Source organism: Dreissena polymorpha, chromosome 12, assembly GCF_020536995.1.
Source record: "Dreissena polymorpha isolate Duluth1 chromosome 12, UMN_Dpol_1.0, whole genome shotgun sequence".
Lineage (NCBI taxonomy): Eukaryota > Metazoa > Mollusca > Bivalvia > Myida > Dreissenidae > Dreissena > Dreissena polymorpha.
The window spans coordinates 22,733,601-22,755,243 of record NC_068366.1 but is presented as its reverse complement, the minus strand read 5'-3'; the positions used below and the strand labels follow the sequence as shown (position 1 = coordinate 22,755,243).

The 21,643-nt window shown below is 33.3% G+C and overlaps 1 protein-coding gene and 1 long non-coding RNA gene across 3 annotated transcripts in view; both read right to left on the bottom strand.

The window, feature by feature from the left end:
- Window positions 1-21,643, bottom strand: part of LOC127854166 (uncharacterized) — a 243,141-nt gene that overhangs the window by 191,534 nt on the left and 29,964 nt on the right. The gene's annotated exons all lie outside the window — the stretch shown is intronic.
- Window positions 8,615-11,642, bottom strand: LOC127854175 (uncharacterized). Its single transcript, XR_008036949.1, has 4 exons — window positions 11,202-11,642; window positions 10,550-10,684; window positions 10,011-10,129; window positions 8,615-8,883 (listed from the first exon to the last, which is right to left on the bottom strand). It is a non-coding gene; the product is annotated as an uncharacterized LOC127854175 (long non-coding RNA).

Genomic DNA, 21,643 nt, shown 5'->3' with positions numbered 1-21,643 from the left:
TCTCATTTTGATGCGCAATCAAATAGATATTTAATTGTAGTGTTATTGCGTTTCATTCATTTAAATTGACGTTATTAGCTTTTTAGCATAATCGGGCATTCCATGCTTTGGGAGAAACTCCACCGGTCCGGTATGGTGAACGCCAGCCGAACTTTGTACCGCGAGTCCGAATTAATGAGGCGATTCCGACAGGAGGCTGCATTATGTTGTGGAATCAGTGCGTGTCCCAGCACTCTAAACTAGATCTACTTAGCCTAGACTAAGAAATACTGTGATCAATTGTGAATGATCAATCTACTTTTTAAACTTTTTTTAACTATGATGTGATCTTATGCTGTATGTGTGTGTGTGGGGGGGGGGTGCATATAACCCAGAGAAAACACCAACTGCCACCAACAAAAATCACATTTTCAGGGAGCAGGAATCGAGCCATTATTTTGAAAATTTTACAGGGGCTTTGGCAAATGAAAATAATAATATAATGCAAGCGTATATATATCCACGGTTTAAACTGGGTATATTTCACATGAAATGTTTGAGGCATTTTGACATACAAAACATTTCATGAATTGGTTTTTGTTTGTTTGGTCCTTTTCTTGGTGTTTACCGAATTTCTCTTGTTGTCTTTTACTACATGTGGTTCTCCAACGAATATGTATTCGCTTAGCGCATTTGTTAAATATTTGAAATTTAATTGGAATTGTTTTTTCGTTGCTATAGTCCCTCTAACAACCGCTATAATAACGCCATGAAGTTCATATAATGATATTTGCTTTGCATTGTCGCCATAAAACTTTTTTCCAATAATACGATATTGCAATACAGCTTAGTTATGAATATACTGAATACACCCATTAATGTTACATGGAATGCTCCGTATACTGAATTTGGGACAGTTCATTTTGCAAATGTTAATTCGTTCATAACTTAAAATTAGCGCGTATGTTATTCAATAGTAATAACATTTGATAACTATGAATGCATTACAAAATGAATTGTGTTGACAATACGATTAACAAAACTGATATGTTAAAAAAAAACTCATTACACATTCTCATGACAAGCTGTGTAAACCGAAATAGTGACATCAACCAATGAAATTGGACCGTGTGCAAAAGCGCGTCATCACCCGCGAACGACCATTTCAGTTTAACCGTTCATAAGTGTGAGACGTTCATTTAAAATTGGAAACTATGAAAAATTCAAGACATGGATGTTTTAGATGGATTATAGTGCTATAGTCGATTTATATGCTTGAAATAATAGTGGTGATTTTGACAATTGAGCTAACATTGGTGAAGATTTCAATATGCATTGGGACATATAGATTAACATGTCTCCATTTGCACTTGGTAACTGGATGAAATTGTCTAATATGATTCAGAAATGGTGAACTCAAAACCGAATGATGACATTCAACCCTAGTTAACCCATTTATGCCTAGTGGACTATCTCATCCTTCTAAATTGGATCAATTTATTTCCAAAATTAGGGATGTCTAGTATATTTATTTCTATATTTAGAATATATTCTTACATAAATTCTTTTAAGCAAACAGCGCAGACCCAGATGAGACGCCGTATCATGCGGCGTCGCATCTGGGTCTACGCTGTTTGCCAAGTTTTGCATAAATGGGTTAACATGAAAAAACTGGAACTTTTACTTGAAATATAGAAACAGTAATGTTATTGGGATGCCGTAAATGGATGAACCTGTTGAATTTACCACACGGATCGTTTTACACACTTAACATGTAGACTATCCAATGTCTTTAGTGAGACAATTTGAAATTCGTTTCCATTAAGGCATTATATAAGTGCCTCAAGCAGCTTTCTACTCGTTCATGTACATGTTTCATTGAATGAAATGCGTACGTTGTCGTTTGTATAAAGCTTTGGGGAATTACATATTTGACTTCATTATGGATACAGTAGTTTCTTAAGGAATGGACATAAACATGATGAAAGGTAAGTCCTTTCTAGTCTTTTATGTTGAATATTTGTTAACCGAGAACGGTGTGTTATGCCATAATTATAACATGTTTCGCATGCAATTGGTCTTGTACACCAGTAACTATGAAAATATCTGCACAATGCATTTTATTTCACTTTTTAATGACCTCGTTTGAGATGGATTTCACTTAGACGAAATGCGTACTGTATTGTATCGCTTATATTGTAAAAAGCACCTAACTTACCACTGTTCTTAGAGTTCTTGAACATGGTGCGGATCTCCTCAACTCCCCGATTTTCTGAGCATACGCCTGAACTGTAATTTTTTATATTTTAAAGTTTTATCAGCGTATATACGAATGAGCAACTTAGCATGAATAAAATCATTTCTCTTTTGCGAACATTGAATGATTTGTTCCGAATGTAATAAATCGTGGTTGTTTATAAATGTGTAAAGAAAATAAGAAATTAAAAGAATACTATAGTAGATCTCGTTTTACAAATTACTGAAAATAAACCTCATTTATTATCAACAATAACTATTTAGTATTATTACACAATAAACATTAACTTTTGCAAAAATCTGAAAATTTACAAACGCGTTCAAATCCAGGGCGATTTTCTCCCAGCATAGCTTCTTCTCCAGCTTGCCTTGATTTGCCCCTTGAAATCGCCCAAAAATCTCTTCCTGGGATTTTATAAGTTCTAAGGCAAAGGCCTTTTCTTCCTTTGACCAATTATGACAGCGTTTCTTGGTTTTTTTTCGGCCATTTTGTTTTGTTTGTAAACAGACGACTTTTGGAAGAGTACCGATTGTACCCAAAACTATCGGCAAGATAATCGCATAAAAATCGCTTAGCTAAACTCTTCGCTCAACTCGTTTAAGAAATCGGTTTAAGTTGCAGTACTTAGCTTAACCACTAAATGGGGTTTAAGTCTTAATTTAATCTTTATAACTTCAGAATTTCGTATTCATAAAGAACCTTAGGTTAATACTTAGGTAAGATTTCCCCTTAAAAACTAAGGCAAAATTATTAAATTTCGTCTGTGCGACGATTCGTACTATTGTCATAACCGCCTTTCCGAAATCTATAATTAGGTAGCAAAATGGCGGACACTTGTTTAGCGAAATACGTGGTGATCAAATTGAACGGGTTTTACTAGTGTGGATGGTGGGTATTTGATACAAAAAGAATATATATGTGAGGTTTACGGATTCGGTATGTATCGAAACAGTTGCCACGTCATTTCTGTATCGATAACATACTTTTCTCTTCGACCTTCTTTTCAACAACAATAAACATATACAAAATTGGAAAAACTCGGAAGTAAAATATATTCAATTAAATCAAAGCATAGCAAATTCACATTATTAAAACATATAACAAACCATTTAAGAAGTATTGGTATGTACCGGTAAACTGTTTTTTTGTATTCACACTATTGTTAAGAATTTTATGTCTCTTTACAGGAAGTGCCCCTTTTCAGTCAAAGTAAGACATCATCACAGAAGCTGTGATGTGTGCCATTGGAAATGACACCGTAACGTGATGGGCACTGCTCCATTAAACCTGGACAGCACCTATTTGCAGCTGACAGGGTCAATGTTAATGATCAATTCATTAACACTTTATATGCAGTAGCTTAACTGATTTCACACTCTTTCAAAAAAATTACCATTGAAACATTCATTTTTCAACACACACCTACACTCACATACACCCAGCCAAACATGTTATTATATAACTACATCATAAGTACATTTTTTTTGGCAGAAATGTTTACTGGTAAAAATTTACTGGGGTATAATTTGTGTTCATGTGCATAAATTACTTAAATGAACAACAGTACCTGTATATGTTTTTAAAATTTATATAGCTTTTTTTTAATCCTGTAAATATAAAAAAATAAAATAAAAACAGGTAATGTTACTTAATCAATTTCACTATTTACAGTGCTGAGAGTCATGAGGATGCTTTAGAGGATGCTATTTTGCCAATGTACTAATGTTTTATTGTCATGTGATTTTATAAAGTCAATTAATATTTCTTACATGCATGGTGCAGCATTATCATATTATATTGACAATTCCAGATAGAGTAACAACTAGGAATAGATTATTGGCAATTTTTGCTTAAACAATACCTTAAAATTATTGTCCTTATTTATTTAGCTCAGACAGATGCAGTTCAAGTCAGTCCCAACCTCCCAAAAGACTGTAAGAAGTTACAATAACAACATACCATTGCCATTTGCAAACGTTTCTGAATATGAGCAAACATAAAAAAACAATAATAAATCATATCACAGATAAACATACCTTTAAACAAGCCATGTGTTTGTGAAACACTATGTCCCCATATATATGACGTTTGACCATGAAGGATGACCTTGACCCTTCACCACTCAAAATGTGCAGCTCCATGAGATACACACGCATGCCAAATATTAAGTTGCTATCTTCAATATTGCAAAAATATTATTAAAATGAGCGGTTTGGGCCACATATATTTGAAGGAAGACCTTTTCCTTGACATTTAACCACTCGAAATGTGCAGCTCCATGAGATACACATGCATGCCAAATATGAAGTTGCTATCTTGAATATTGAAAAAGTTATTGCAAATGTTAAAGTTAAAGCAAACAGACCAACGTGCAGACCAACGTACAGACAGACAGGGCAAAAACAATATGTCCCCCACTATAGTGTTGGGGGACATAAAAATTGTGTTTTACATATAAAGGTATATCAAATGATCAATTCAAGTTTTCACGTTTTAAAATTTCTCACAGAAAGGAGTGCACAACAACAGAGAAAAATCCTTTTAGATGTGTGGTCTCACATGCTTGGTAACTATACATGTTTATTCATCTAGACTATATTATGCTTGTTTGTTTTAATGAATATGCCATGAAACAAAATTGAGTGATATGAACACATATGTCATTTAACCACTTTGTAACAAATACTATGTAAACAAGGGACGAAATTGTCACAAAAGAAGGTTTTCAATTGGAAAAAAAAGTATGATAAAGGTAGACATTTAAAAATGTCCTTTTTTACTGATTGTTCCTTGTTCCTCAATTGTGTAACTGAAATTACCTGTTTAGTGGTAATTAACATGTGAAGTTTAAAAAAAGCCCAATGGAAAAAAGTTACAGTGACCGACATACCATAATATTTTTGGCAATTCAATTGGAAACAATTTTTTACGCCTATCATGAAACTCATCAAATACTGAATGGAATCTTATTTATTCAGTTGTAGTCATTGCAGTTTGGATGCCATGAACAAACTGAAAATGAAGAAGCTCCAACTTCAAATCAAATAGTATGAGGCGCAGCTGGCAAAGTTACAAAAAGAATGACCTTTATTGAAAAACAACTAGTCAAATCACTAAGAGAAGGGCAGTTAAATGGGCATATTGACTGTGAATGATTAAAATAAGTTTAGATTAGAGGTATTTACTTAAATATTGCTAAACATTTCGAGCCCCATAGGAATAAGATAATCTCATGGCTTATGTTTTTTTTAATTTAATAAAAATAAAAAACGATTATATATCTGTAAACATTGAACTTTTGTCTTTATATATCGATAATATGCCTATTTAATAATTAGGTAATAAACAGTCAGACAATTCATGCATGATGAGGTTCATTAATATTCCAATGAATTCATGCAAACACAATTATTTTTTTGCGTTCATCAGGATGCAATGTTTAAAAAAATGTGGTTGCAATGACATTTCGGTAATGCAAACCGTCCCCATTGCCATCATAGTCTTCAGGATGGTCAGGTAGTTGATCCATGTGCACATCATCCATAGGAATATTCCTGGCTTTGCATATATGTTGTGCAAAACACTGCAGCACATGATGACCCTACATTATACAATTTAACTATTCAATTTGTGTAGGGATTTTTTTCTGTTAAGTATGTTGTTACTACATATTCTGTTGTCTTCTTTTTAATTAAATGTTTAGTATATATAATATTGAAATAAATTATACATGTACACAATAAAAAATATAATTTATGTGTTCTTACAATAAATGTTTGTCATTAATTAAATAAAACTCACTTGCATGCTTTGAGTGGCTCCATACGGATCTCACTGTGATGCACACCCCATCTCCGCTTCAGTTGCCCAATTCCACGCTCAACCACAGATCTGGTTCTCTTGTGTGCACTAGTTGATTTAAAATAGAGCAAAATAATACAATAAGAAAATGTGTAACAATTAAAATTTGTCTCCATTACAAACATACCATGTAAATGCTGCTGCTCTATAGTACTTTAAAATAGTACAGGTTTATTTGCATACTACAAATTCATTTAATGATTTGATATCTTATGAGGTTGCAGGAGTATATATGTCACCCAAGTGGATGATCAAGAGGCTAAGGTTTTGTGCTTGATTCATACTAGTTGGGTGGGGGACAAGTTCATTATTTCCACCAGAGACAAAATTGAAGTGATAATTTAAATCATTGAAACATACTTGCTATACACTTACATGTTGTAGTTATTTTGGTGTTCACCAACAGGTCTTAAAAAAGGTGTTAGCAGCCACCGATTACATGGGTATCCTGAATCGCCTAAAAGATACTGATGTCTTTCAGGATTTATATTGTCTTCCATGAACTGGAATAGTCCGCTGTTGCGGAGGATTCTCGAATCATGTACAGATCCAGGCCATCGAGGAACAACGTCTCTTATGATGTTACTGGCATCAAACATGATCTGTCAAGGAACCAAAATCATTGCTTTTGTATTCATACATGTATGTAAATCAAAGTGATTAAAATGAGGTAAGAACGGCTATGTATGTAGTGTTTATTTTATTTTAAGTTTATGTAATTAGTGTAATTTAAAGTTATGTCATTAATTGAGCATTGCTGAGAATAATAAGTGGTAGGTGGCAGACAATCTTGCATTCACAATATTCAAGCATCTCTGCCAATAATAATTGTTTAAAAAAATTAATATAAAATAACAATACAAAATTTACCTGGGCATTAATCGAATGATAACCCATTCTGTTCACGAATAGAGGTTCATCTACATGTGGTGCCTGAATCTGAACATGTGTTCCATCGACAACACCAATGACATTGGGAAATCGAGCAATGTTGAAGAAATCTTCCTTTTGTTGCCGGATGTCCCATAACATTTTTGGCAGGTATATAAATTGCCTTACTATGTCTGGGGTGATCATTGCTTCTACAACATCGTTTACGGCTCGAGACACAGTAGGCTGACTTACATTATGTAGGTCTCCATCGTTTAATTAAATGTTGGATGTTGCAAAATAACGAAAAGAAACTAGAATTTTTTCAATGCTGCTAAGACTTTTGTTTCTTCGAGTTAAAGGGGAAATTACATGCACTAGCTTTTCATTTAAAAACAAAATACCATTCCTGTCAAGTCTATATCGTTCAAGCAACTCCATATTAGACAATTTATCCAAAACATCTGCGCGTTCACGAAAATGTTTTCTAGGCATTCTGCAATAAAATTGATAAAAACTATCACATATTATGTAAATAAAGAAAATACTAACACGTAAATGCTGTTACACCGATGTTTTTGTGATTTCAATGACTCGGATATTTGGTGTCATAATGATGAATTTGCAGAATGCACAAAAGACATACCAAATCATTCGTTGATAAATAATACAATCGAACGATACGGTTTGTGTTATCGTACACTCAGATTTATTTGGAATGTGTACATTACAAAATCAGTATCAAAATGAAAACAATCCACTTTGTTTACGCAATTTTGCTTCCGGTGTTCATGAATACAGGTAATAAGTTGGGAAATTATCTCCCTTTGCAATACATAGTAACATCAAAAGCCGAATGTCAATTCGTAAAAATGTAAAATAAGTACCTTTTAGTGATGAAAACACGATAAAATGATTCAAATACTAAACGTCGTCTGCGTGGTCGCCATTTTTAAGGATTTTCTGTGAAAATTAAGGTAGGTATGCAACTGCCTTACATTTTAAGGGGAAAACGCTTGACTTAAGGATTTTGCTAAGATTAATTTCTTTATGAATAAGACCTTAGTTGTTTTTTTTTAACTTTGAGGGAAATTCCACTTAAAATTTAGGTTATTTTATAAAACTAAGGTAAAATTCCACCTTAGGTGCTTTATGAATACCGGCCCTGTTATCGAAAATTATGAATATTGTTTTTTTTAACTATGATTTTATTCAGAATACAATGTTTCTATATATCTCTTTTGAAAATCACAAACACTGACTTTTGTTTGTTTTGTACTTATCAACAACTAATAAATTTTACTGTAATGAAAATGCATACAAAATTAAAAAGATCTATTACGTTTCAGTTTTAAATACTTGTTAAGAATAAGTCTTTAAGTGTGCAATATATTTTTCAGACACAACTACTTGATACAAAAATTCGCATGCTACTTGCAGAGGAAAAGAGCAGGGAACAGAAAGTTGTGGATGATTTCATCAATGGCACATTTTTCGAGGACTAATTGAAAACCATTTTTAATACATCTAAATAAGCACATGTATCAACTCTTTGACTAAAAATAATAATTTTAAATTTGTTATTTTGCTTTTAAATTATTGAATACAAAATTATTAACATTGATTATTTTAAATGTTGTTCATCAATAATTGTGTTAGATTATGCACTTTATATTTAATGTCGTTACATAAATTCGAGAAACAGTTTTTCTTAATTACGCGAAATATCTGTTGACAATGTAATCGCGTATGTGAGTCCCGCTTCCGTTTCCGTTCACAGCATGATTGAAGACTGCATCTGTATTGTCTTGATTTTCATCAGAATCAATGTCAGGTTCGTTTAGAGCGATGCAAATGTTGTATAGTATCACGCATGCTGTTGTTATCTTGCATACCTTTGCCGGCGACAATCTAACCTGCAAATATTGAAATAATATATCTGTTATAGGCATATTAAATAAACAAACCTTTAATGATTTCTAGCTTAAATTATGTAACGAACATTCAAATACTTTCTTTAGTATGAAAGTAACAGATTTACTTGAACTTTGCATATGTATGATATTGTTTTAATCCCCCGCCATAGGCGAAGGGATATTGTTTTGTCGTTGTCCATCCGTCCGTCTTCCTATCCGTCCATCCAGAACTTTTGTGTCCGCAGCCATATCTTGGAAGTGGTTTGGCAGATTTCATTAAAACTTTGTATGAGTATATAAATATATGAATAAGAGGATGATGCACGCCAAATGGCAGTGTACACCATCTAATAATAACGAAGTTATGGCCCTTGGTATCTTGAAAAAAATGTTTTTTTGTTTACCGTCCTTGAACGGTGTGTTGAGCGAAAGTATTAGGTCGATATCTCCAAGGTCAAGGTCACACTTCTAGTTCAAAGGTCAAAATGGCAATAAATGATCTTGTCTGGACCATAACTATGTCATTCATTGTGAGATTTTAAAATGACTCTGTACATTAATTTTGTTCACAGTCATTGGACAGCGTGTCATGTGAAAGAATTCAAGAGTTCAAAGGTCAAAATGGCTATAAATGATAATTGCATAATAATTCTTAATAATTGCCATAAATTACATTCTCTTGTTTTGTGAAGACAGCATGCAAAATAGTCTGTGTCAATGCGGCATATGGGGGTATACGTCACGTCTGTGAAATAGGTGGGGGATATGAATTCAATTAATTTGCGTGTTCAAATACAGTATTGACATTTGTAATTATTCCAAATATTATTGGATTAATAGTGTATGTGCGTGCGAGAGTGCGTGCTGTGTGTGCGTGTGTATGAGTGCGTGTGTACGTAAGTGTACACGTATTTGTGTATTATTATTATTATTATCATGTTGTGTATTATTTTTAAAATGTAAGTGTTAAAAAATAATTAGAAATCAAAGTTATTTAAATGCAACAAAAAGGAAATATACAAATGCATAGTGTTATTGTTAGATGGCAAATGTACATACCGGTATTCACCGTATGATAATGTTGTTGAAAAGTGAATGTTTAATCCACTTTGCTTCATTACAAATACCTCAGAGTGGAGCACAGCAAATCTACGCTTCAGTCTTCCAAAGCTTCTTTCAATGATGGTTCGTGTCCGAGCGTGGGCTTGCTGGTATCTTTCATTGGCCACGGACTTTGAATTGGTAACTGGGGAATATGAAATTCATTTAAAAATTGTAAATTGTATTTACATATTTAATGATCTGCTGTTTATAAATAAAATTGGCAACTATGTGAGATGCTTTTTTATATTGGTACAAGTCGTGGGTCAGAGGCAGCCATCCGGTTAGCTCAGTATATATAGTGCCGTAGTATCAAGGTTTCGAGATCTATATGTTGACTTTAATGAAGTCATATGTAAGAAAAAACTGGACGTCTGTGTCTTAAATTTTAATACAGGAGGAGAAATTGGGAGAAAAATACATCAGTTGATACAGTAAGTGTCCCGTAGTCGAACACCGCACGAGATGCAATTTAATTTCAGCGATTACTTAATAATATTCAAGCCTTTTTTCCATTAACTTTAATATATAACACGTTGTATTTAGCTTAACAATTTTAACATACCCACTATCTCCTAAGAGCACACCATCAGCAAAGTTCTGATTTTCCCTCTCCAGTTTTGCACAAAGACCAGATGTCCTGAATATGTGGGTATCATGGCATGACCCTGGCCAACTGGCATTGACACTTGTAAATTTCCTTGTATTACAAAAAAAAACACAAAATCACAAAATAAACTATACGTGAACACATGGACATCGTATTTGAAAATTAAAATGACAAATCAAAGTAATTTTACGTGTAGCATAATTTACCCATTTAAATAATCGTTTTAAGTAACGACCGTTTTGAATCTTCAAGGGCTTCATTTAATTATCTCCCATGTTTGTAATATTTCCATTACTTTTTTATCAAACAAAATAAACATGCAACCAATGATGAAGAAAAATGATTACAGGTTAGTTGAACATGTGAAACTTTGTCTATGTATTAAAAAACTAGATATATGTTTATAATATACTGAGTACATTTGTATTTGACTTGATTAAAGTAGAAATGTCAATGATAACAATGCTTATACAAATTATGAATGCTGACATGGAAATTAAATTTAAAAAAAATAACCGTTTGGATTTAAATTATTTTCTTTTTAATTTTCATATGATACCACTATAGTCCAATACGATGAAAACACATTAAACAGTATTAAGTTTACCTTGATGATAACAGACAGCTTGGACATTTATGCTGTGAAAGCCTTTTCGATTGATATATGAAGCTTCATCATTATGAGGTGCCTGAATGCGATGTATGTACCATATATGCAGCCATGTAAATTCGGAAATCCAGCAACTGCATAAAAGCCTTGTTTAACTCTTTCCTTCTCCGCTGGTGATGGCAACACAACGAACTCGTGCAAGTGCTTGATGATGGCATCCGTTACATTTTCAACAACTCTAGATACCGTACATTTGTGGAATCCTAGAGTGTCTCCAATGACTGAATAAAATGCTCCAGTACCAAAAAATCTCAATGTTATGAGGATTTGTTGGATTGATGTCAGCGCATGGTTTCTGTTTGTTTGCCGTTGCAAATCGTCCTTAAGAAGATTTTCCAAGAAAGAGACTCCATTCTTTGAAAAACGATAACGTGCAATAAACTCTTCACTAGTTAATTCATCAAGATGATGTGACAATCGAAGTTCCTTTGGTTTCCTAAATGGCAGAACAGCTATAGCAGCCATTTTAAAACCTAGCGTGAACTGTTTAATTGTGCTTTAAACCTCAATTAAAGTTAACGGCAGAAACTGACGTTAAACTGGCCGTTAAAAGCCAGCGTTATTTTGAGCAACCCAATGTTAACGCTAACCCTGATTTTATCAGGCCCGTTATCATTTAAGACTTAACGATGCTTTGAGCAACTGGGCCCAGCTATTTATAACGTCTTTTTTTCCAGTACATTAAACACGCTCTCAAACGCTTGCGCGCTAATCGAAATCGAACCTGTTACTATGTGCAATGGTGGTATTAGCAATTTATTAACACTTCTACATTGGTATTTACACAGGTTATTTACGAAAATATTAACGAAACATTTTCCCTCGTGTATTTGACACGAAATATCGCTTTATAACTGGAATTTCGATGAAGTTTCACGCGCTTTCTGACGCCGAGTGGGTACCTAAATCCCACATGTTATTAGGTATGAAAGTGGTATTAATAATATTTAACATTGCTTATTGGACATTTATCAATCACCATAATTGAAAGTGCAAAACAACACAATCAGTTTGGTCATTGTCTGATATAAATAAGCGTTGTATGAAGGAAAATTCAGTCGGGCTACTTAATAAAGCTACCAGTTACAGACGCACGCGCAGGTACCGACTACCACAAAGTTTTCGCATTTATTGGTTATATCAGTAATACTAACTCTTATGTAATGGAATTTATCGATACGTTTGTATTAAAATAGTAACAAAAAAAGGTTTTCAATTGTTTCTCACACACACAAAAACTCGATTAATAACAGGGAATTTTGTTAAGTTACGCAAATTGGGTACCAATATTATTATTTTACATGCACACGTGATATAATTCATACTTACTTACACATACATAAATGCTTAGTTATTGCTTATATGACATTTCCAGTGTTTGAAATAAAATAATGTTCTATAAGGGGGATTTTGGTAAATCTCCACACTGAAGCTTCCATTCGCTCTTGTCAAGACCGCATTTCCGCGTTGGAAATCTTTCTGGATACCGTCTAAAAAAAATGGCGGACAGTTCGTTGCTAACTCGTGCGCCCGATTAATCGATCGCTGATTGGTAGATCAATTCTTAGATAAGGATTTGATTGACAGGCGGCGTCATGTCAATTTCAATAGGGGTAAACTACTGTCCAAGGCCAATGCACATGTGAAGTATCTAGCCAATCGTTCAATTTGTTGACGAGTTATTAATCGGAAACAATGTTCATACTTATTGTGACAGTGACCTTGACCTGTAATATAGTGACCCCAATTTCTATGGAGGCCATAATTCGCCCCATGGGTGCAAAAAGGTACCATGTTACATTACAATAAGAAGGCACATGGTATCTTTTTGCACCAATCAGTTCCTATACTGTCCGAGGCCAATGCAAATGGGAAACGATTTTCCCACTTAGGGACCCCAATTTCAAAAGGTGTCATATACTCCCCAAGTCCAATGCACATGGGAATAATCAATAGGTCAATTTGGTGACAAGATATTGATCGGAAAAGTTTTCACACTCATTGTGACAGTGACCTTGACCTAGTGACTCCAAATTCAATAGGGCTCATGTACTGTCCAAGACCAATGCACATGTGAAGTATCAAGCCAATCGGTCGATTCGTTGATGAATTATTGATCGGAAAAGATTTACATACTTATTGTAACAGTTGCCTTGACCTTTGACAAAGTGATCCCAATTCCAGTAGAGAGCATAAAAATGTCCAAGGCCAATGTACATGTAAAGTATCAAGCCAATTGGTCAATTCGAAGATGAGTTATTGATCGGAAACAATTTTCACACAAATTGTGACAGTCACATTGACCTTTGACCTTGTGACCCCAAACTCGATAGGATTCATCTACTGTCAATGGCTTATGCACATGTGAAGTATCAAGCCAATCGGTCAATTCGTTGATGAGTTATTGATCGGAAACGATTTTTACACTTTTTGTGGCAATGACCTTGACCATTGACCTAGTGACCCCAATTTCAATAGGTCACATTTACTTTCCAAGACAAATGCACATGTGAAGTATCAAGCCAATCGATCAATTCTTTGACGTGTTTTTGATCGGAAACGAAGTGGTCTACCGATATACCGACAGACAGACCGACCGACATCTAGCAAAGCCGTTCCTAGATGGTAACATCTCTACAGGTCCATCCTATGGTATTTACATTTCGCAGTTGGTACGTTATGCCAGAGCATGTTCATGTATTAAAGATTTTAATGATCGTAATCTTATATTAACGAACAAATGGCTAAAACTAGTGTTTTTTTTGTATCATAACCTAACAAGTAAATTCGCTAAATTTCACTCAAAGTATGGTGATTTAATTTCAAAACATAAAAATTCTTTAAAATAGCATTAAATTAATGGAATTTCCCATCCATCATTTTATGGAGATGTTTTGAAACGTGTTCGCAAATTAAAATATGTTAAAGAAAATGTTTATATTAAACTTTTCAATATAAATAACTCGTTTTTAACAAAAGGATATGATGCTAACGTACTTAAAAACACGTGTTTGTTGGTTTTCGATTCACTATATCTTTCTTCTCTTAAAATTTGGAATCAGTAAATGATATTATGGGCATTTTTCACTGTTGATTATAATTGTGTCTTTGTGTCGTATGAACAAATCTGCATGAAAACTACATTAAGACTCACTTCGTACATCGAATCATGAACTTCACGGGCGTCTGTCTATAACACAATTTTAAAATGCGTAAATAAATAATTAGAAAAAATAAAACGACACATAACTATAAAAACAGGACTGAATGCCAAAAAGTTAATCTCAATTTTTACATTTTCATCGATATCATAAACACCGCGGGCGCCAGTCTAAAGCACATGGCATAAATCAGCGTGAAGTTGTTTCCTGTGTCTGCAGGTTTTTACACGACAATGGTTCTATTGTGCATTCGCACTTGAGAATCGTTAACTCATATCTGTATACACCCCCGAAGAAGTCATACGACCAACTTTCACAGCTGTTATCTACATGCATAGGTCATTGGGTTTATAGCGTTCAATTTTCATTTTATTTTCTCTCTGACATGCGTTTCTTGTTTGATTTATTTTTTTTGCAGTCACATAAACAACCAAGCAATGTTATATGGAACTTTTACAGCCATTATTGCTGCTTCTTCCTGTATTTGCGCGATGATGATCTGAATTATTAACTTTATGATGCTATATTCCTAACTCTTTTTCTATAAAGAAGGAATGTAGTTGACACTTGTTCGTAGTTTCATTTCATCGTTCCTCAAAAAGTTGTAACTCTGTTGCTCTGGTCCATTTCCTACCATTGAGTAATTAAATGGTAATTAAATTGAATGCGTTTTAATTCCCTTTTATTATTGTTTAGTTTGAGTTACAATGCTATCAGGTTAAATTTTATTTACACTTAAACGTATTATGAATATTGCTGGGCCAAGTGTGAGGTTGAGCGCTCTAAAACCGGTTTAAACCCCCAATGCTTTGCATTGACCGTTCCAAGGCGGTGACTCCAGCTTTATTCATTTATGTGTTATGTATGTTGGTTTGTATTGTGCTGTTTTGTGCTGTTTGGGCAATTGGTCACTTGCCTTGCCTTTAATAAAGGACCAACTAATTGTGTATAAAATGAGAATTCAATACTAATCCAGCAGCTGGAGTTTCACTTCTTTATATTGTAGTATATTTTAGATTGTGTTTATTTTGATCTACTTTAAACACTTAGTTTAAAATAAAACAAGAAGGACATGAGTCCTGTAGAGCTCATCTGAGACCCAAAGTACTTAGCTATTCTGAGCAGGTCGACTTCAGAAGAATAAACTTAGTATAAACATATTTCATTTTTTTACACATTACTACTTCAAACAGTTGTTACTTTAAACATTTCAAACTCACAATCTTTATGTTCATTTTAAAACATTAGATTAGGGGATAGCTATGTTATCATGTAGCTTGTTGTATCTCCTACCAAAAAGGCTGTCTATACAAGGTTCAATAGGTCACATGTGAACTATTTATAGATCAAATGGTGAATTTCCCTCTACAGATATTTACATACTATGTATATTGGATGAAACCATAATCATAAAAAAACTAGCTTCAATATCACACTATCAGGGTATTTCGTTAATAATTTTGAACCATCCTAAGGAAGAAGCATTTTCAACCTGTGTTTAAAGGTTGCACTTAAGCCAAAATCACAAGCTTAACCTAAAAATCTCGTGGAAGCCTTTTTTCAATAGCACGGAACCATTTTCGAACTTAAATGAAATATTTTAGAACAAATATTCTGAGCAAGAGTGATACAAACTGGGAATAACATGTGACTTCCAGAGAGATAACTAGATTTAAACATATTGGGCGATATTAGGAAAACTGTCCCAAACTCTGACTCCAGTGTTGTTCAACAGACTTGATATTGGCTCAGATATCATTAGAATAAATATTCTGAGCAAGTTTCGTGCTGATTGAACAAAAATGTGACTTCTAGCCTGTTAAAAAGGTTTCACTCCAATCATGTTAGGAAAACTTCCAGGCCCCTTGGTGTCTATAATTTTCATGGGACTGAACCATTTTCAAGCTCGGCCCAGATATCATAAAAACAAAATGTAAGTTAAATTTCATTAAGATTTTATTGAAATATGACTTAAATTAAAGAGTTTCCATAAGCTGTTTCTAAAATTTAAAGTTGTGTCCTAGTATTTTACCTCACATGACCCAGTTTTAAATTATTTTCTGACCAATTTTCATGAAAATGAGCATACATATATGTCTTCTTGAGTGAAAATATGGTATCAAACGAAAAAATATTCTAACAAAGTTTCATTGAATACTTGACCAAAGATGAGACTTCTACAGTGTTAACAAGGCTTTACTGTATCCAAATATGGACAACTGCCCCATCACCTCGCGACCATATTTTTCAACAAACATAAATCATTTAAAAAAACATCTGAGATATCATTACAACAAAAGGCCCATATCAAATTTCATGAAGATTGGACTATAAATGTGACTAATAGAGTGTTAAAAAGCTTTGTCTTGAATTTGAAGTTACCACGTTTTTTGACCTGAAGAGTTACAGTTTCAAACTCGACCAATATATCATTTGAAAAGTATTTAGAAGGTAAATGTTGACGGTACACAACAAACGAAGGACAAAAGTTGATTACAAAAAGCTTGCCTGAATCACGTTGAGCTCAGGTGAGCGTGTGATACAAAGGGTCATTTCATCAGTAAATGCGTGTGCAGTGCAAGTGTTTTCATGAATGATCAAATAAAATAATACTACAACCATTACTATTTGCATTATCGCATTGTTTTACAAACAATATCCTTAAATACAATGTAATTCCTTATTGTTATTTTATTTACTTACATGAAAACAATAGCGATGATAAAATATTGTGTTGTGTTCCAAAATTACTAAATGATATCATATTGATCTATTTCTTGGTCTTGTCATTTTTATCTAAAATTGGTAACACTCAGTTACCTTGTTAAGAGAACATACCGTGAGCATTCACAAAACGTAAAATATATCAATTCGTAAACAAATGGCAATAATTATCTGCTCTACTTAAATATAATATTGAAGGTGTGAAATTAAGTTTACATTGGTATATACAAAAGGTACTTACAATTAAAAACGAAAAATAACGCATACATAAAAAATGATACTACAACCCCTTCCCAAATAAAAATGTTGCATTTTATCGTCATAAGGTGGGTCTTTGGGATAAAAATATATACCGGTAAGTTTGATAAGCTGTAACATGTCTCATAAGCTTATATGGCATTGAAAAAAAGGCCCACCTTTGTCAAAACTTCCAAAAAATAGTAATCAAAATTTCCATATGGAGCCCATATGGGGAATCTGACGAGATAAAATGATATCAATCAAAACATGTTTTAGAAATCAACTCACAAAAAATGTGCCTTAGTTGTATTCATTGAAAATTTGAAGAATATCCAAACTTAGTAAACGGGCTCAATTTTATATTTGTAATTAATACATAGTTTATATGAAATTCCTCCATTTCTGAGAAAAAACTAATTAAACAACTTTTAGCGCAGAAGCTTAGGCCGAGTAGCATTGCTTGCAATTTCTGCGAAAAAGCAGGCTAAAATTTTAAAACTGTGCATAAACACAAATACAACATAATAACAAATACATACACACATATGAACATTATTAATTAATGTGTTAGATAATTTACAATGCATTATTTTCTTCTTAAACACAAATCATGTAATAGGTAAAGATGCATGTTGTGGGTGCTTTAAACAGAGGTCTATCACCCTAGTTCAATGTGTGACGCATCACCAATGTTTTATTTTTGTGTGATTTTCCTTTCAATGGTGGCGATCTTTAAATCAATTGTTAGGCTTGATTGACTTGTTTAATATAGTTTTACGATATTTTAAAGTTTTATTTTAAACACCCTCTATTAAATATGTAAAATGATATTTTGTAAACAATATATACAGTTTGCATATTTAACAAAATAGCATGAGGACTTTTGATAAGAAAAATTTTGAAGAGCCTTTATCCAATTAAAGTATGTGGGCTCATTCAATATAAGTAATTGTGACAAGATTAGGTTGTGTAATGATTAAATAATGACAAGAGACCTTTGTCGATTAGCCGAAAACATAGATTTTTATTAAACACCAAATGAAGAACAGCAACCAATAAATACCCATTTTAAAAAGATTAAAACAGCATTTACAAGTGACACTAAAACATATTTATGCATTAAATTTGCATTATTTTCCATTAAGCCCTCCTATAAAAATCTTTTAGTCGCACATCATAACTTCAACAAAAAAAATATTTTAAAGAATGGCTATATAAGTAACTTCAAATATACAAATAACAATGTCAATCATAAAACACAAAACATACAAACGAAGGATGCACAGAGGTTTAACAATAATAGGAGGGTACGTTCACAATTATCCTAAAAAACAATAACAATACTTCATAAGATAATGAATGATAAGATAATGTTGATTCTAAAATGGAATATTCTTACATGGACATGCAATCGTGACAAACAGATGATTAAAAAAACATTAATTATAAAAAACATAAGCTTAATAATATAGAAACAATAAAAAACATAAGACCAAAAAGATCTACGTGTACATGTAATATACTTGTCATGCCTCTAAGATTTAAACTTGATTTTACATTCCACTATGAAACAAGTTTCTATATTATTGAACAATAAACAATAATATGAATATGCAATAGATATTAAAGGTTACCTTCACGAGGGGATGCAACGTGTCCTGAATGCAAGCAGGTGGTGGTGAAGATGGAAGGCAAATGTCAGGTAGATTGCTTGGTAAACTAGGTCAACTTTTGTTTCAAACCACTAAGTGGAGATCAAATGAGACCCAACCCACATGCAGTATGATGCTAATAAAATCAATACAATAACTCAATTCATTAATTACTTGTTAAATGGAAACGTAGGATTTTTCATCAAGTACGGTTATTTTGCCCCAATCCATCTCATGTTCAATTCCAAACAATGTCTAAAAATATTTTGATTAACCTAAATACAAATCTACATGTTTTCATTGAGAGTCTTGGCAGAACAAAATAGGAATAGTAACCTTGAATTCAACCCAATCTATTATACATGCAATTTCAGGGAAAGGTGTCTTAAGCAACGATTTTCGAGCAATTTATCTGAAAATGTTTTTTTCTTGTAACAGTGACCCTTCATAGTGGTCCCAATCCACTTCATGAAAATCATAACTAGATCACGATATACGGCTTCAATGTTTGTTGTTTCGTTAAAAAAAAAATTCTAGAATTCTTAAGATCCGAAACAAAAAGCTGATGCCACATGATACCGAAACAGTGTTGCCCCCGAAAGCTAACAACTCACAAAACGCAATAACTGAATAATTATAAATTCAGAGAACAGATTATTTGCACCTGATGGCTTTTGATGAGATCTGCCCACTTTCAATTTAAAAAGTATATTGCTTTTAATCAACGAGTTAGGTTCCAGAAAAGAAACATAAAAAAAGCAATTACTTCATATTTGTGATGTGAAGATAAATGCTGTTTTGCATCGCCATTCCCAAATCCCAAATTAATATATATTTCACATGTTTCAGTGTTATAACTTAAATTTAATAGAAAAACAAGAGCTCCGAGGTCGGAAAAAAAATGCCCCTCCCCCCCCCCAAAGAATGCTTTGAACTAGTGGCCACAATTTTAATATGGGCCATCTACTTACAAAGGCCAATGCACATGTGAAGTATTAAGCCAGTTGGTCAATCGTTGATCGGAAACAATTTTCAAACTTATTGTGATATTGAACATGACCTTTGACCTAGTGACCCCAATTTCAATGGGGGTCATCTACTTTCAAGGCCAATGTCAATGTGAAGTATTAAGCCAATCGGTCCATTCGTTGACGAGTAATTGATCGGAAACGATTTTCATACTCTTTGTGACAGTGACCTTGACCTTTGACCTAGTGCCCCCAATTTCAATAGGGATCATCTACTGTCCAAGACCAATGTACATTTGAAGTATCCAGCCAAACAGTAAATTCGTTGGGAGAAATTGATCGGAAACGATTTTCACACTTATTGTGACACTGGCCTTAAACTTATACCGAGTGTACCCAATTTTGATAGGAGTCATCTTCTGTAAGAGTACTATGAACAGGTGAAATTTCACGCCAATAGGTCGAATCGTTGATGAGTTATTGCTTGGCACCGACAGACCGACCGACATCCAGCAAAACAATACGAGTCCTCTTCTTTGAAAGGGTGCATATAAGTAAAACATTTAAACAGACGGAAGAAAATACAGGATGATTTCTTTAACGCAAAGGCAGAAAATTTCGGGGCCCTAATGCATAATCAAAGTGGTAGCATTTTAATCAATGATAGATTCAGTCATCATAAATTTACATATTAACAGTTTAAAAATAAATAAATAATAATAATGTTTACTTGTGTTTATGTTGTTTTGTATTGTGCTGTTTTGTACTGTTTGGGCAATCGGTCATTTGCCTTAAATAAAGGACCTACTAATTGTTTATAATAATAATTCAATACTACTCCAGCAGCTGGAGTTTCAATTTTTTATATTGTTACAAATATCATCTTATATGAAATACTTTCGTAGTATTACAGCCAACGATAGCTTTGTTTAACAAGTACGTACTGAGTACGAAGAATGAGTACGAAGAATCGAACTCATACATATAATGCGACTTATAACAACAAATACGTAACAAAACACTAAAAGATGCTGTATAAAAATATATGTTTACAAGCAATTCAGCCATATCCTTAAATAAAATGTAATCAGACCAAGTGATTCAACAAAATTTAACTAAATACCTAAACCTTAAAACAATTGTGCAAATCACCATGTAATACATCATTTACAAGTCAATACACTAATACTTGCAATAATCTACAGGTGTGTCAAAAAATTACTTACAGATCCGTTAATGCTCAAAATCATTGAATACTTGCAATAAAATACAAATGTTTCAAAAAATTACTTACAGATCCGTTAATGCTCAAATCAACAAATACATCGTAAAATGAAGTTATCCCATAGAAAAATCAGTAAGCCTTATAGCAATAAAAAATAATTCAAATATGGTCCGGTAACATTCGTTAAAATACAATACACGTGTCTTTTTGTTCTCGGCGTGAGACGAAACAAACTGTTGTTGCCTCTCGTTAACGCAAGTGCCGCCCCCCCCCCCCCCCCCCCCCACACACACACACAAAGCGAACATTAACAAAACAAAATAACTGAAGTACGATTAATGCATAGAACATATTCTATGCACTTAAACAGACGGAAGAACAGACGGGGTGATTTCTATATGGCAGCGCA